The following is a 16,321-nucleotide window of genomic DNA, read 5'->3' on the forward strand; positions in this document are numbered from 1 at the left end:
GTAACCGCGCACTGGGGATTAGAACACAGAGCCTGACACTTGCTCGCATGAGGGCGGCCCATGGCACGGACAGATGCTCTGATGGTGACTTTCATGGACAGCGCAGAGCAGCGTAAAGCCTGGGAAGGCCTGTGTAGGCTGAGGACATCCCAGGAAGGGAGTCATAGATGCCAGAGGGCTCCATGCAGAGAGCACTGGAGGGTGTGATGGCTAAACTCGTGGTGGGTTACTGAGCCCAGAGGAGTCGGTGTGTGCGTGCACTTGGCAAGTTCTGCAGGGACCAAGGCCCCTTTGCAGGGTTTTACGGAACATGAGAACTGGTGTGCGTGGCCATTTGCTGGGGGATGTCCAGGTCATCTTGGTGGCACATTTTAATGTGATGTCAGCTTTCTGCAGGTCGTCCCCCCTCCCCTTTCCTTGACTTTTACTGCTGTAAAGGTTTCTTGATGGACAGAACTGGAATGCGGAGGTGGGGAGGGCTGCTAGGGGGAGGGGGCATGTCCATGGGGACACTGGCACCTGGAGGGGACTCGGGACTGAAGAGAGAAAGGCAGGGGGTTGCTTTCACCAGTGCCTGAGTCTCCCTAGACCCTGTCTGGGGTCCTCACATGCATGGTCTCACTCTGTTCCTGGAAAGGAGGGGTTAATATCCCATTTTCCAGGACAGAAAACTGAGGCCTAGGAAGGTGAGGCTACCACCCGATCATCACACAGCCAGTGGTGGGAGACCTGGTTTGACCCCAGCCTCACCCGGCTCCAAAGCTGGGAGTTTCCTTTGTGGAGAAATGACAGTGAGTGGGAGGGAGTGACCCCCACCCACTACCACCACCACACTCACAGCATCCACAGCTCAGCCTCACCTGACCCCGAGCGGTCTTCATCCTGTGTCCAACTCCAGCCCAGCTCGGAAAGAAGACAGCTGGAATCGAACCCTCATTCTGCTGTGAGCAGCTCGCCTTTCCTGAGGGCTGCCCCTGCCCTCTGAGCCGCAGGGCTCTCTTGGGGGGTGGTCAGCGAGGGATACGCCCAGGCAGCACCCCAGCGTGTGGAGCGAGGAGGCCCTTCATCGGCCACGAGAGCGGAGTGCTGGGACGGGCAAGGTCAGACACCCTGCCTCCTGCCTGCTGTCTTCTTTCTTCCTGGGGTCACTGATTCGGAGGTGAGGCCAAGGAGGGCTCCTGGGGGCTGGTGCTGACCCACGCCAGAGAGCCCCGTCCACCTTTAGACTCTAGGCAACAGTGGACACAGAAGGTCACGCCACTCATCCCCTTTGCATCCCCAAAGTTCCGTCTGTCTGGCCAGCCTGGCCCTGAAGCCATCCCCAAGCTGCTGTTCATGGTCCCTGTGAGAGGAGACCCCACTGTGCCTCGCCAGCTGGGGTGTGACCGTGGCTCCAGGGCTGGCCCCAAAGGTGATGTCCACCTTTGGAAACGAGACAGGCAGAGGCAACTGTGCAGGCATGCAGCAGGGTGTCTCCGAGGCTGGGAGATCAGGGGAGGCTTCGTGTAGAGCCAGGCCTACAGCAGGAAGGACAGACAGACCCTGGCCCTGCGAGCAGCAGCCGCCAGGGCAAAGGCGGTGGGGTGGGCGTTAATGAGATGATGGGCAGGAACTCAGCAAGGGGGCTTCAGATAGGGCATCCGAGCAGGCCAAGGGCACCCGGAGTGAGGCGTCCATGCTGACCCCCTGGGGGCTCGGGCAGATGGAGGGTGGGGGGAGGGCTCCAACTGGGGCACAAAGCAGAGTCTCTTCTGCAGACAACATCTGGACAGGTGCAGGCAGGGAGAAGTCTGCATCTTTAGAGAAAAGGAGAACACTCATCAGTGATGCCCTTGAGAGGGTATTTGAGAATTTAGCCTGGAAATACGGCTGGGGGTAGACCTGTGCCCTGCGCAAGCACTCGGCTGATGTTGAAGGAACGAATGAATGAGTGAGTGAGCGTCACAAGCAGCAGCTGGTCCTGCTGAACGGATGCCATTGCCTCGTGGTCTTTTCTGATCCCCGATTCCCCCTACACCTGGGAGAGCAGGTGTGGAGGGCCCGTGGTATGCTGGGCGACAGCCCCCAGCCACCCGGAAGGGGCCTGTGTGTGTGAGGCCTGGGGCTCCTTCCTGGGGTTGCCTGGGGCCCCCTGAATTTGAGGGGGTCCAGGGAGCAGCACCTAGACTGGGGACCTCTGTCCTCATTCCAGCTCTGACATGACCCCCCAGCCAGGGGACATCAGGGAGGTCCCCAGGTGTCTCGTCTCTTAATGGGGTGATGATCAAGGGAAGACGCGCCAAGCGAGTGCAGAAAGCACCTCGCTTATTTCACTGCCCCTCGCGGTGCACACTGGCGGACAGCTCCCGGAGGTGTCCCCTCCCCAGCATCTGCCACCGGTGATGTTGCTGTGTGTGTTAAGTGCACAGCCTTAGCGCTCAGCTCATTCTCAAGAAATCGGGAAGCAGAAAACCGCAGTCGCTGTTACAGAAAAGGCTGATGTGAGACCATGTCAGATGAAGAGCCAGAAGCCACAGGGATCGCTGAGGGTGGGGGAGAGACGGGGGGCCACGTGCTGGTCTGCAAACTTCTGAAGGGTGGTCCTAGGGGTCGGGGAGCAGCCCAGGCACACTGCACACCGCCCTTAGAGCTCAGCCCATTCTCAGGAAACATGGGAGCAATGGGCTGGACTGGGGCTGGGGTGGGGCCCCATCAGGAAAAGCAGAAATGTCCTCTTGCCATTGCATTCATGCATTCGCTCTGTAGCTTCCCCGCTCCTCAGCCACGCCCTGGCGATCGTGCAGAGCACGCCAGGCCCTGGTCCAGAACCGGATGTCAATAGTCGTCATTTATTTGTGTGGATGTGGGGCATGACTTGGGGGTTTGCATCATCACCTGTACTGCTCAGATGAGAAAACAGAGACTCGCGGGAAGCTGGGCGAGCTGTCCAGGTCACCCAGCTGGTGGGGTAGCTCAGCTGTCACCAATGCAGTAAACATATTGTGTCTGTACTTGGCATTGAGCAAGGTTCGAATCCAGTTCTGCTGGATGCCAGAGCACGCTCTATCACACCCTCGAGCTCACCGGGCACCCTGCAGCAAAGTTCCCGGGAGCAGATAGGGGTCCCCATGTTGGTGCAAGCCCAGCCCAGCCCAGCCCAGCCCGCTTTGCTGGAGGTGGGGGTGTCAATAATGTGTGGTGGCTGGACCAGACCCCATCTGACCACAGCTGGGCTGACTGACTCTGGAAGATCCCATTTCTCCTTCAGGCGTCAGTTTCCCCTTCTGTAAGATGAGGAGGTTGCACTAGGGGTTCTCCAAAGCCCCTCCCAGCTCCAGCATTCTGGACTCTCCTGGGCTCCTCCCCGTGGAGGAGCAGCAGGTGGGGAGTGAGATCCCCGTGGGCAGAGCCCAGACTCTGCTCTGTCCACCGCGTGTGCTGGCTTCTCCTCCACAGGGGGCAAGTTCCACCAGGTCTCCATGCTCCATCTCAACACCAAGCCCCATCCATTCAGCAGATGTGGGTTGAGGTCCTACTATGCGCCAGGCGACAAGCTTGGTGCTGGAGAGTGAGAACCCTTGGTCCAATCATATAGATATCAGATTCAGATGAAGCACCTACTATGTGGTACAGATACCAGATGTAGTTTAAGTACCTGCTGCAGATATCAGATGCAGATTAAACACCTTGCTGGGCCCTGGGATACGGAGGCAAGCTGAACAGACAGTGTAAACCTTCTTGAAGCTTTGAGGCTCTGGTGGAGCCCTGGGAGACCGAACCTCTCTTGCTGCTGCATTTCTGTGGGAGGAATAAGAACAGGGCCCAAAGTGAGCCCTTCCAGTGCAAGAGGTTACCCCAGTGTGAGTCTGATCTGGGAAAAGATCGGGTCCTTTATTTGCAGGGGCGCCTGCGTGAGCGTGCGCGGAGGGGCTACCTCTGCAGTTACCGGCAATGGATAGGTTTTGCAGGAAGATGTGAATGCTATTAGGAGTCCATTTAGCAACAATTACAGACTAAGCAGCACTTTATAGCTCCTTAAGAGACCACTTTGCAAGCTGTCTTACAAAATGAATATCCTTTCATTTTTGTCTTGCCTGTAGTATAACCAGAGCTCCCGCCTTAATGCCCACGGGCACGACATTCTACCATTGTCATGGCATGACCTGAGACCCCGGGGGCCCTGAGGATCCCTCAGTGTTCCGGTATGCCTTCTGTGCTGTCTGAATTCCTGATTTAGCTTTGGACTAGCAGCGTGTTTCTGACTCAGCCTGGAGAACCCCTTGTCAGGGCGAGAGGGTGTGCAGTCACAGCCCAGGGGGAGCTGGCCGGGACATGGAATTGCTTTCAAGTGTCATGGTTTATATTAAAAATTCATGTGAATTTTCACTTTACTTCATGATGTATCAGCGCTGGTTTGAATGCTAAAATCACACACAGAGACACACACACTTTCAACAAAAAAATCCCTGTTAACCTGATGACCCAGGAGAAGGCTCTGGTTTTAAGCCTCAGGACCCCTGGTCCAGCCACCAGCAGGTGCCCTCCTGGGGCCGTGGCTCCTCCTTTGGGAAGCACGGGGCCAGGACAAGATCTCCATCAATTCATCTACTTGTTCATTCTGCTCACTCACCCGAGACGTCCTGAGAAACTGCCACGGGCCAGGCACTCAGGATGGAAATGAATCAGGCCACAAATCTCTCTCTCAAGAAACTTGATGTCGCAGAGTACAAACCATGGCTGGGAAGAGACTGGTCATCCTGAAGAACTGCATGAGTTCCGAAGGCCCCTGATGTAGCAGGCCTCCTATTAGGAGTTTTATGTAGGCTACCTCTGATCCCTGCAACCCCCTGTAAAGTAAGGGCTTGTACATCATCTCACAGGCGAAGGAACCAACAGGTCCAGGGTCTCCTCTAAGGCCACACGTGTAGGACAGGTAATAGGCACGCTCTGTCTCTCCATCTCCGCCTCTGTCTCTTGTTAACAGTTGTTTTGTGGCTTCGGTCATGTCCCACTCTTTGCGACCCCAAGACCGTAGACGGCCAGGCTTCTCTGCCCATGGGGTTTCCCAGGCAAGAATACTGGAGTGGGTTGCCAGGTCCTTCTCCAGCCTCTGTCTCTATCTCTCCTCAAATACTTGGGGTTTTGTCCCAAACCTGGTCTCCAACTCTGAGCCCCCTTGCTGATATAGAGACCCTTCCAGCTGCAGAGACCCCGCCCCATCCTGGAATGCACACCCCGCCCACTTACCTGGAGGCCCCGCCCCTCTAGCGCAGAGGCCCCGCCCCCTCCCTGCTGTGGAGGCTCCACCCTTTTCTGGCATGAACCCTGCCCCCTTCTCACAGCTGAACTCCTGGCTCAGCTCCCTTGTCTTGCTTCTTCATTGTGGCCTCCACGGTACACGGTGGGGGTCTGCCCTCAGGAGGGAGCCGAGGTTAGCCCCGTCCCATGGCCTTGGCCGTTCGCAGACCCTCCTGCTGTCACTCAGAGGACTCCGAGGTGGGGCGCTCTCTGTCTGACCTGCCCACATTAAGAGCAGCAGACCCAAGGCATGCCTGCTGCACCCCCGCCCAGACCCCCACCTCCATGCCAGATGGTCAATCAGAGGTTGTTTGCTGGGAGCTTGGAAGCCCAGGTATGCTCCGGTGTTTTAAAGACTGTGCTAAGCATCAGGCCTTCGTTTTGTTCCTCCTCTCACTGAGATGGGTCGTGTGGCTGTTGTTTTGAAATCTTCTTCCGGAATGTTGACCAGCATCTCCCTGTTCCGCAGAAGCATCTGACCAGAAAGGGCTGAGGCACAGAGTTGGGGGGGACCCGGCTTGAGGGGTTTCGCTTGCCAGCATCTCCCCACCTGGCTCTCTGGGGTGTAATTGGGGGTCACAAGAAACTCAAGGGTAGCACAGTGCTGGCCCCTGTGGCAAGAATGCTGCGTCTGTGTTGGACAGCGCCAGGGGCTAGTGCCCCTCCACCAAGCCAGGCCAGTGCGTGGCCTGCGGGCACAGTGCCCGCGCCACGGGGACTGTGGGAGGACCAACAGCGTCACTCTGCATCTTTCTGACGGCGCTGTCAGGCCTGAGCCTGGACCCCTGCTCTGTCCTCCCATCAACCTGGGAGGACCTGCCATCTCCTTGTTGTCAGGAAACGGGCTTGAGATGCACACTGAGCTTCAGGCGGCAAGCTCAGGGGTGTCCGCGCCTGTCCTGGGCAGCTGCAGAGCTGGCCACACCCGTGTCTGCGGCCTGCCGCAGTGCAGGGACGTGGGCACCTCGGTGTGGCACCCTTGCGTGCAGTGCTTACACTCAGGCTGTCTCTCTGGACCTGCGCCAGGCCGGGGGGCTGCCACCTCCATGAGAAACCCCTCGGCAGCCACCAGGTGCTCCCTTGGAGTGAGTGTGCTCCACCAGTGGTTGGGGGGGCGGGGGGCTGCGGAGCTGGATGCCGGCGGCATCGGTTCTCTGGGGTGGGAGGTGGGCAGGTCTCCTGGAGATGCTTGCTGCCCAGGGAGTGTTCATGGTGCCCTGTGCTCCTGCTTACTTGCAAAGTGAGTCATGTCCAGAGAGCGCTCTCCAGGCAGAATGCCTGCAGGCCACCCGCTGGGGGACCAGGCCCCCCAGGACCATCTGAGTGGGCTGTTCTCAAGGGCGAGACTGGAGGAGTCCTCAGGATGAGATCAGATGCGCTGGCTTGCCTGTTTTTTAAGAAAGCTCTTTTTTGCTGTGGTGGGGAGACTGGAGTGGACTGAGGGAGAGCCACTCTCCACCCATCTACCTGCCTAGCCACCCACCCATCCATGCATTCATCCAGCCACCCACCCATCCATTTACCCACCCATCCATCCACCCATCTATCCATTCCCCACCCACCCATCCATCCATTCACTCATCCATCCATCCACTCACCCATCCGTCCACCCACCCTTCCAGCCACCCACCCATCCACCCACCCATCCATCCATCCACCCATCCATCCATCCATCCATCCACCCATCCATCCATCCATCCATCCACCCGTCCATTCACCCATCCATCTATCCATTCATTCAGGCACCCATCTGTCCATTCACCCACTCACCCATTCATCCACCCATCCATGCATTCATCCAGGCACCCATCCATCCACCCACCCATCCATGCATCCATCCAGGCACCCATCCATCCATTCCCCCACCCACCCATCCATTCCCCATCCATCCACCCACCCATCCACTCACTCATCCAGCCATCTGATGGGCATCTGTGTGGCTCCAACACTGGTGGGGTCCAGCTGAGTGATAAAGAGGCTGAACCTAGGTGGGCAGGTTCACAGGGAAAACAAGGACATAGTCAGGAGATGTGTTGTGTTTAGAAGATGCCCCAGCCTTCTGGTCAGTGGGTTAACAGGGACACGGGAGGGCCCTGGAGAGGTGGCAGGCCTTAGGGGGCATATGAAGAGCCAGGATGAGAAGGATGAATCCATCAGCCCATGGCATCCAGAGGTGATACGCAGGATGCCCTCAGGTTGGCCAGGCCGGAGTGGGAGGCAGTGATCAGGGCTCGTGGTACAGAATAGTCGCGTGTGCCCCCTGTGGTTCTGATTCTGGGGGGTATCTCTCAGGGGGCCCCCCTCAGCCTGGGCAGGCCTCCCAGCCCTCCTTCCTGTTCCAGAGTTCTCTGATCAGCCTCAGCTTACAAGATGAGGCCAGCGGGGTGGCGTATTCATCCCCACCCCCCTCGGCTCTCTGAGAACAAAGTCAAGGCTCCTGGAAACCCCCTGTGGTCCCCAGGCGTCACCCCCTGCCGCAGCTTGATGCCACACCCCAGAGGTCAGTTACCAGGAGTAGGAGCCCCTGCCTGGTGGGAAAACAAGCCAGCTTTTAGGGCCTGCAGAGCAGGGGGAAGTAGACCTGGAGGTAAACAGGCCTTGGCTTCCACTCAGCGATGGTCTCCATTTCCCTGGAGCATCAGGCATCCCGTCCCATCCAGGAGAAAAATAGCTCAATTGGGCCTGACGGTGCACTGAGCTTCCATCTCAGACATGGAGTGAAGCCCTCAAATCTTCAGCTAATGTGTGGAAAATGATGCCCTCCTGAAACCAGTAGATTATTGCCAGAAGAGAAGAGAGAAAAGGAAAAAAGCCTTCTCAGAAAACATGCCTCCTGGGCTCTGGCCTCTGGAGCTAATAAACAGAGAAGGAAAGGGAACCTGGATTTATTCTCTCTCCTGCAGGTGATGCAGCGTCTAAGACCCCAAAAGCCACAGCCACAGCTCAACTCGAGTGTATCAAAAAGGCCACCTGGGTGCATCTTGGCGGCTGGCCACCTGTGTGTCAGGGACTCCATCTGGGTTCGCAGGTTCCAGGGACCTCCTGATGCACACCTGCGGTGCTCTGCTCAATGCTCCCCACGCTCACGTGTCTGTCCTTCCAGGCTGGTGGAGTGAGGGGGAGAAAGGCTGGGCTGGGAGCCACGGTGGCTCACCCAAGGGCACAGCAGCATCCCCAAAGCAGTGATTGTGGCCACTGTTAGAGATGAGAAAACAGGGGCCCACAGGCGAGGTGATGGGGTGCTGAGCAGGGTCTGGACGCGTCTCTCGGGGGCCCACACTGCATGAGTCGACTCTTTCACTGCTGCAGGCCCCGGGAGGCCCTGCTGTTTGCTGGGCCTGCCAGTCTTCCTTGATAAATTAAAGCCTTCGGGTGGCTCTGCCTTCAGGGCAAACCAGGGTGCGCACCTTTGGCTGGCCCAGAACCAGCGTTGCCACATCTCAGAGCCCCTGGGAGGCAGCTGATCACCATCCCGTGGAGCTCAGACGCCTTGAGAGTCTTGGCCTCCAGGTCGGCCAACAGGGAGTGGACGCTCAATCCAGTGCCTGCCTCCCCCTTGGCCCTGCTGTTTCTCCCCCATCTCGGATGCCGGAAAGAGGGGGCATTGCTCAGCTGCACCTCCAGCCTGCCCAGAGGGAGCCCTGGAATGAGAAAGCTCCTTTCTCTTTGTGGGTGGTGTAGACACCCCCCCCTCACCAGCCCATTGTGGTCCTGCATCTCTGTATTGAATGTGGCCTCTATTGCGGTGACAGAAGCCCTGGCTGGCTCAAGACGCAGGACATGATGGACAGTGCTGTCCTTTGGGTGGGAGAGGAGGCGATGGTTTATTTCTCTCGTGCCCCAGGGCTGCCGAGGGGACCCGCACACACCGCATGGCACTGAAGGTCAGGTGCTGTGTCCTGTGTCTGGTGGAGGAGGAGATGCTGCCCCCAGGCTGAGGGCACTGGCATGAGCCTTCTGAAGAGCACAGACCCCATCCTAGCTCCCCTTGGTGCCCCAATCAGCTTCCCCATTAAGAATCAGCGCTTAAGAAAACTGCTTCTGATCAGCTGTTGGCCGCAGCCTGAATTTCGTCTCTCTCCTCTTCAAAGACAAATGCTCAGAAAAGAGACACAGGCGAAGAGTTTGTCCTTGTGGGGTGTGGGCTCTTAGGAAGCTTGATGGGCCATAGCCTGGTAAAAGTGGCTTAAAATTGAATGTGATTTCTGGGGGAGGGAAATCCAATCCCAACAAGGAGGCCCTTGATAAACAAGAGCATCAGCTTCTGCTATCTTTTATTTATTCATTTATTTAGCACCGGTACTGGGTCCCCACCTCCCCAAACCACTGCTGTGGCTCCACCCCAAGGCTACAAGATCGGCTCCTGCTGTAACGCGTCAGCTCGGGCACATAAGCAGAACCCCGAGAGTGGTTGTTAGCACTGCCATCTTCCTTATCCTCTACACCCTGCCCATCGAGGACGCTCGTGAGTGCCCTGGGCCTCTCTCCACCTCCTCTGCCACCCCTGCCCGAGCTACCCTTCCTCTTGCCTGGTTCACCCCAGCGGCTGCCTCATAACTCCAGTCCCCTCTGACCTGTGTCCCTCAGCTTCCTGAGCTCAGCTCTGCTGGGGCACCTGACCTATCGTTCTGCGTGTGAAACCCAGGCTGTCTGCCTCCCAGCCTCATCTCATGCCCAGAGGCTCCTGCCTGCTGACCAACTGGCCATCAGAAGGGGCACTCCCTTCCAACTCAGGCCCTTCCCCATGTTCCTCTTGCTCAGCACACATGTTCCTGAGTCCCACCTCTCCTAAAGTGGTTAGGACAGACGGCACCTCTCCATCCCCTTTCTAGGGTCAAAACATGACCCCAAAGATGTTCAAGCCCTAATCCTCTGGACCTGTGAATACCTTACCTCTCACGGCCAAGAGGACTGTGCAGAGGTGATTAAGCTAAGAATTGAGGTTGGGAGATTATCCTGGATAATCCCTGTTGTCACACTAATCCTTATAAGAGGAGGCAGGAGGATCAGAGGAGGAGAAGTAACAAGGGAAGCAGATGGTCATAGAGTGGGAGGACTGGGGGTAGTCAGGAGAGAAGGGAGCCAGGAGACTGGAAGATGTTATGCTGCTGGCTTTGAAGATGGGAGGGGCCGTGAGCCAAGGACCGCAGGCTCCTCTAGGAGCTGGGAAAGGCTGGGAGTGGGTTCTCCCCTGGAGCCTCCAGAAAGGAACCAGCCCTGCTCACACCTGGACTCAGACCTCCAGAACTGAAGACAATACACCTGTGTTATTTTAAGTCATGAGGCTGCAGTAATTGGCCACAGCAACCGCAGGGAACTCAGGCATTAGAGTTCCAGGGTCCTGGGGTCTCGAGGCCCCTGAGTTGGTGGGGACCAGGAACACCACTGTGTCTGTGCTTGTGGAGAGCCAATACCATGGGGTTCCATGGGGCCCCAGGGTGCTCCACGTCCTTTTAGTCTCATTGACATTGGGGTGAGGGTTCAAGGGCTTCTCAGAATGGAAGGAGCCTTGCAATGTGGGAACCGGACAGAGGACCGTGGGCAGGCATGTGTCTGTGGAGACGCTGGTGGTGATGATGGGCGTGGTGGTGCTGCCTCAGGCAGCGGGCATTTACAGCAGCCCTGGGGAGAGGAAGGTGAGGCCCCCTGACGTCCTGGCAGTGGAGACACAGGTGGTCCAGGCAGAACTGGGGCTTGGGAAACTTTCCTGAGCCCCTCTGAGCACGGCTGGTGAAGTGGGTGCTGTCATCAAGGGGCTTCTGCGAAGATTCACAAGGTGCTGTCTGGGGTGCTGGGCATGGGGTGTGGCACCGATCCCGTTGGCAACCCCAGGAGCAGTTTTGGTGACACTGACTGTTATCCACTGAAGCCACACAGGGGCTGAGCCACAGGTGTCCACGGACAGGTGAGCAGCCGGCAGCTCAGAGAGATGGAGTGGTTCTTCAGGGTCAGGGTAGTGAGGAGGCATGGCACGGCTGGACCCCACCCGGGCAGGGGTTCTTACTGTGTCCCCCTGCTCCTGGCTCTGTAGGGGGGCCAGCAGGGGGGAGCCAGGGCACGTGCTTTGTAGGCATGTCTTGGTACCTGCCTGTCACCCAGCTTTGGCAGTTGTGTTCTGTGATTTACAGGCATGCCCTTCCTCCACTTATATACAAATACTCCGGTTTCCAGAATCCGGCAAGTCATGTGGCTTATCCAAGAGGTGTGGCTGAGAAATCGTTAGACACAGGGAAGATTTCAACCAAAGGAATGAAGTGTCTCCTGTACTTTCAGGGATTAGATTAGCAGGGAGAATGGGACAAGCCGCTTCACCTCCCTCTGAACTAGACGTGAGTTAGGACATCACCCCCTACCTACATCACTCCCTGGAAGTCTTTATGGGAAGGACTTGGGGCCACATTCGTGCGGCAGGAAGGAGGCCTGACCGGTCCGTGGTGTCAGGCTTCGGTGCCAGAGTGATGGAGTGGCAGCTCCCATGTCGCAGGGCAGCTGTTTCTATATGACCCTTGAGGGGCCTTCCATTTCTAGTGTTTTCTGTTCTACTTGTCTTCCTTTGACAAATCAGCCACCAAATAAATACCTGCCCTCCCCCCCTCCCCCCATGCTGTATTAGTCAGGACTAATTTGATTCCAAGTAATATGAAGTCTTTCAGGATTTGAAATAGCTCAACTGGAATTCCATCACCTCCACTAGCTTTGTTCATAATGATGCTTTCTAAGGCCCACTTGACTTCACATTCCAGGATGTCTGGCTCTAGGTCAGTGATCACACCATCGTGATTATCTGGGTCGTGAAGATCTTTTTTGTACAGTTCTTCTGTGTATTCTTGCCACCTCTTCTTAATATCTTCTGCTTCTGTTAGGTCCATACCATTTCTGTCCTTTAACGAGCCCATCTTTGCATGAAATGTTCCTTGGTATCTCTAATTTTCTTGAAGAGATCTCTAGTCTTTCCCATTCTGTTGTTTTCCTCTATTTCTTTGCATTGATTGCTGAAGAAGGCTTTCTTATCTCTTCTTGCTATTCTTTGGAATTCTGCATTCAGATGCTTATATCTTTCCTTTTCTCCTTTGCTTTTCACTTCTCTTCTTTTCACAGCTATTTGTAAGGCCTCCCCAGACAGGCATTTTGCTTTTTTGCATTTCTTTTCCATGGGGATGGTCTTGATCCCTGTCTCCTGTACAATGTCATGAACCTCAGCCCATAGTTCATCAGGCACTCTATCAGATCTAGTCCCTTAAATCTATTACTCACTTCCACTGTATAATCATAAGGGATTTGATTTAGGTCATACCTGAATGGTCTAGTGGTTTTCCCTACTTTCTTCAATTTCAGTCTGAATTTGGCAATAAGGAGTTCATGATCTGAGCCACAGTCAGCTCCTGGTCTTGTTTTTGCTGACTGTATAGAGCTTCTCCATCTTTGGCTGCAAAGAGTATAATCAATCTGATTTCAGTGTTGACCATCTGGTGATGTCCATGTGTAGAGTCTTCTCTTGTGTTGTTGGAAGAGGGTGTTTGCTATGACCAGTGTGTTCTCTTGGCAAAACTCTATTAGCCTTTGCCCTGCTTCATTCCGTATTCCAAGGCCAAATTTGCCTGTTACTCCAGATGTTTCTTGACTTCCTACTTTTGCATTCCAGTCCCCTATAATGAAAAGGACATCTTTTTTGGGTGTTAGTTCTAAAAGGTCTTGGAGGTCTTCATAGAACCATTCAACTTCAGCTTCTTCAGTGTTACTGGTTGGGGCATAGGCTTGGATTACTGTGATATTGAATGGTTTGCCTTGGAAACGAACAGAGATCATTCTGTCGTTTTTGAGATTGCATCCAAGTACTGCATTTTGGACTCTTTTGTTGACCATGATGGCTACTCCATTTCTTCTAAGGGATTCCTGCCCACAGTAGTAGATATAATGGTCATCTGAGTTAAATTCACCCATTCCAGTCCATTTTAGTTTGCTGATTCCTAGAATGTTACTGTTCACTCTTGCCATGTCTTGTTTGACCACTTCCAATTTGCCTTGATTCATGGACTTGACAGTCCAGGTTCCTATGCAATATTGCTCTTTACAGCATCGGACCTTGCTTCTATCACCAGTCACATCCACAAGTGGGTATTGTTTTTGCTTTGGCTCCATCCCTTCATTCTTTCCGGAGTTATTTCTCCACTGATCGCCAGTAGCATATTGGCCAGCTACCGACCTCGGGAGTTCCTCTTTCAGTATCCTATCATTTTGCCTTTTCATACTATTCATGGGGTTCTCAAGGCAAGAATACTGAAGTGGTTTGCCATTCCCTTCTCCAGTGGACCACATCAGACCTCTCCACCATGACCTGCCCATCTTGGGTGGCCCCACAGGGCATGGCTTAGTTTCATTGAGTTAGACAAGGCTGTGGTCCTAGTGTGATTAGATTGACTGGTTTTCTGTGATTATGGTTTCAGTGTGTCTGCCCTCTGATGCCTTCTTGCAACACCTACCGTCTTACTTGAGTTTCTCTTACCTTGGACGTGGAGTATCTCTTCACGGCTGCTCCAGCAAAGCGCAGCCGCTGCTCCTTACCTTGGACAAGGGGTATCTCTTCACTGCTGCCCCTCCTGATCTTGAACGTGGAGTAGCTCCTCTAGGCCCTCCTGCACCCACGCAGCCGCTGCTTCTTGGACAAAAAATAACAAAAAGCAAAGATTAAAAATCTAGAGTAGAGGTTCAGTTCAGTTCAGTGCTCAGTCGTGTCTGACTCTTTGCGACCCATGAATCGCAGCACGCCAGGCCTCCCTGTCCATCACCAACTCCCGGAGTTCACTCAAACTCACGTCCATTGAGTCAGTGATGCCATCCAGCCATCTTATCCCCTGTCGTCCCCTTCTCCTCCTGCCCCCAATCCCTCCCAGCATCAGAGTCTTTTCCAATGAGTCAACTCATCGCATAGAGGTTAGATTCTCAAAAATACAATAATAAAAAAAAACACAAAAATTATAAAAAATATATGAAATTTGCTTTAAAACTAGGTTTTTTCTTTCAAGGTAACAGTAAGTTATAAAAATGAAAATTAAAGGAGCAATAAAGGACTTAAAAATTAAAAAATTTAAAAACGGAAAAAATGTTAATAATAAAAATATATTAATCCTGAAAGATGATGCTGTGAAAGTGCTGCACTCAATATGCCAGCAAATTTGGAAAACTCAGCAGTGGCCACAGGACCAGAAAAGGTCAGTTTTCATTCCAATCCCAAAGAAAGGCAATGCCAAAGAATGCTCAAACTACCACACAATTGCACTCATTTCACATGCTCAAAATTCTCCAAGCCAGGCTTCAGCAATATGTGAACTGTGAACTTCCAGATGTTCAAGCTGGTTTTAGAAAAGGCAGAGGAACCAGAGATCAAATTGCCAACATCCGCTGGATCATCAAAAAAGCAAGAGAGTTCCGAAAAAACATCTATTTCTGCTTTATTGACTATGCCAGAGCCTTTGACTGTGTGGATCACAATAAACTGTGGAAAATTATTCAAGAGATGGGAATACCAGGCCACCTGACCTTCCTCTTGAGAAACCTATATGCAGGTCAGGAAGCAACAGTTAGAACTGGACATGGAACAACAGACTGGTTCCAAATAGAAAAAGGAGTACGTCAAGGCTGTATATTGTCACCCTGCTTATTTAACTTCTATGCAGAGTACATCATGAGAAGTGCTGGGCTGGAAGAAGCACAAGCTGGAATCAAGATTGCCCAGAGAAATATCAATAACCTCAGATATGCAGATGACACCACCCTTATGGCAGAAAGTGAAGAGGAACTAAAAAGCCTCTTGATCAAAGTTAAAGATGAGAGTGAAAAAGTTGGCTTAAAACTCAACATTCAGAAAATTAAGGTCATGCATCTGGTCCTATCACTTCATGGGAAATAGATGGGTAAACAGTGGAAACAGTGTCAGACTTTATTTTTCAGGGCTCCAAAATCACTGCAGATGGTGATTGCAGCTATGAAATTAAAAGACGTTTACTCCTTGGAAGGAAAGTTATGACCAACCTACATGGCATATTAAAAAGCAGAGACATTACTTTGTCAACAAAGGTCTGTCTAGTCAAGGCTATGGTTTTTCCAGTAGTCATGTATGGATGTGAGAGTTGGACTGTGAAGAAAGCTGAGCGTTGAAGAATTGATGCTTTTGAACTGTGGTGTTGGAGAAGACTCTTAAGAGTCCCTTGGACTGCAGGGAGATCCAACCAGTCCATTCTGAAGGAGATCAGCCCTGGGATTTCTTTGGAAGAAATGATGCTAAAGCTGAAACTCCAGTACTTTGGCCACCTCATGTGAAGAGTTGACTCATTGGAAAAGACCCTGATACTGGGAGGGATTGGGGGCAGGAGGAGAAGGGGACGACAGAGGATGAGATGGCTGGATGGCATCACTGACTTGATGGACGTGAGTTTGGGTGAACTCTGGGAGTTGGTGACGGACAGGGAGGCCTGGCGTGCTGCAATACGTGGGGTCACAAAGAGTCAGACACGACTGAGCGACTGAACTGAACTGAATATGAAGTCACTCAGACAGGAAGAGCAACACTTTGGCTTACGTAACTGTGAAGACCAAGGGTAGATCTTCCTTCAGGCACAGTTTGATCCAGGACCTTTAATAGTGACATTAGGACTCAGTGTCTGTCTCCCCACTTCTTAACTCTGCTCTCCTGGAGCCAAACTTCGGTCCTAGGCACCATTCGGCTGTTTGGCAGACAAATGATCTCTGGCCACCCCAGACACATATCATCTGTAGCACCATGATCTCAGAAGGAGCAAGGGTCCGTTTCCAAGTAGTTTCAGCACAGATCCCAGGGAAGACTCTCATTGGCTGGGCTGGGATCGTGTGACCTGTTCCTGAAGCAGTGGGTGTGGCCAGAGGGAGCTTGTGCTCTGATTGGCCAGGTCTGGTCATGTGTTCTCTGAGAGGCGGGGTCAGCCCACCCAGGATGGAATACAGTGAGGAAAAGATGAGTCTCCAGCCAGGTAAGTGAGGTTTTTTAAGAGCAGGTAGAAGCTAGAACAGT

The 16,321-nt window shown here is 53.6% G+C and overlaps 1 protein-coding gene across 2 annotated transcripts in view; it reads left to right on the forward strand.

Annotated features, from left to right (window-relative positions):
- SORCS2 (sortilin related VPS10 domain containing receptor 2) overlaps positions 1–16,321 on the forward strand; it is a 497,085-nt gene that overhangs the window by 306,048 nt on the left and 174,716 nt on the right. The window lies entirely within an intron of this gene.

Source organism: Bos mutus, chromosome 6, assembly GCF_027580195.1.
Source record: "Bos mutus isolate GX-2022 chromosome 6, NWIPB_WYAK_1.1, whole genome shotgun sequence".
Classification (NCBI taxonomy): Eukaryota; Metazoa; Chordata; class Mammalia; order Artiodactyla; family Bovidae; genus Bos; species Bos mutus.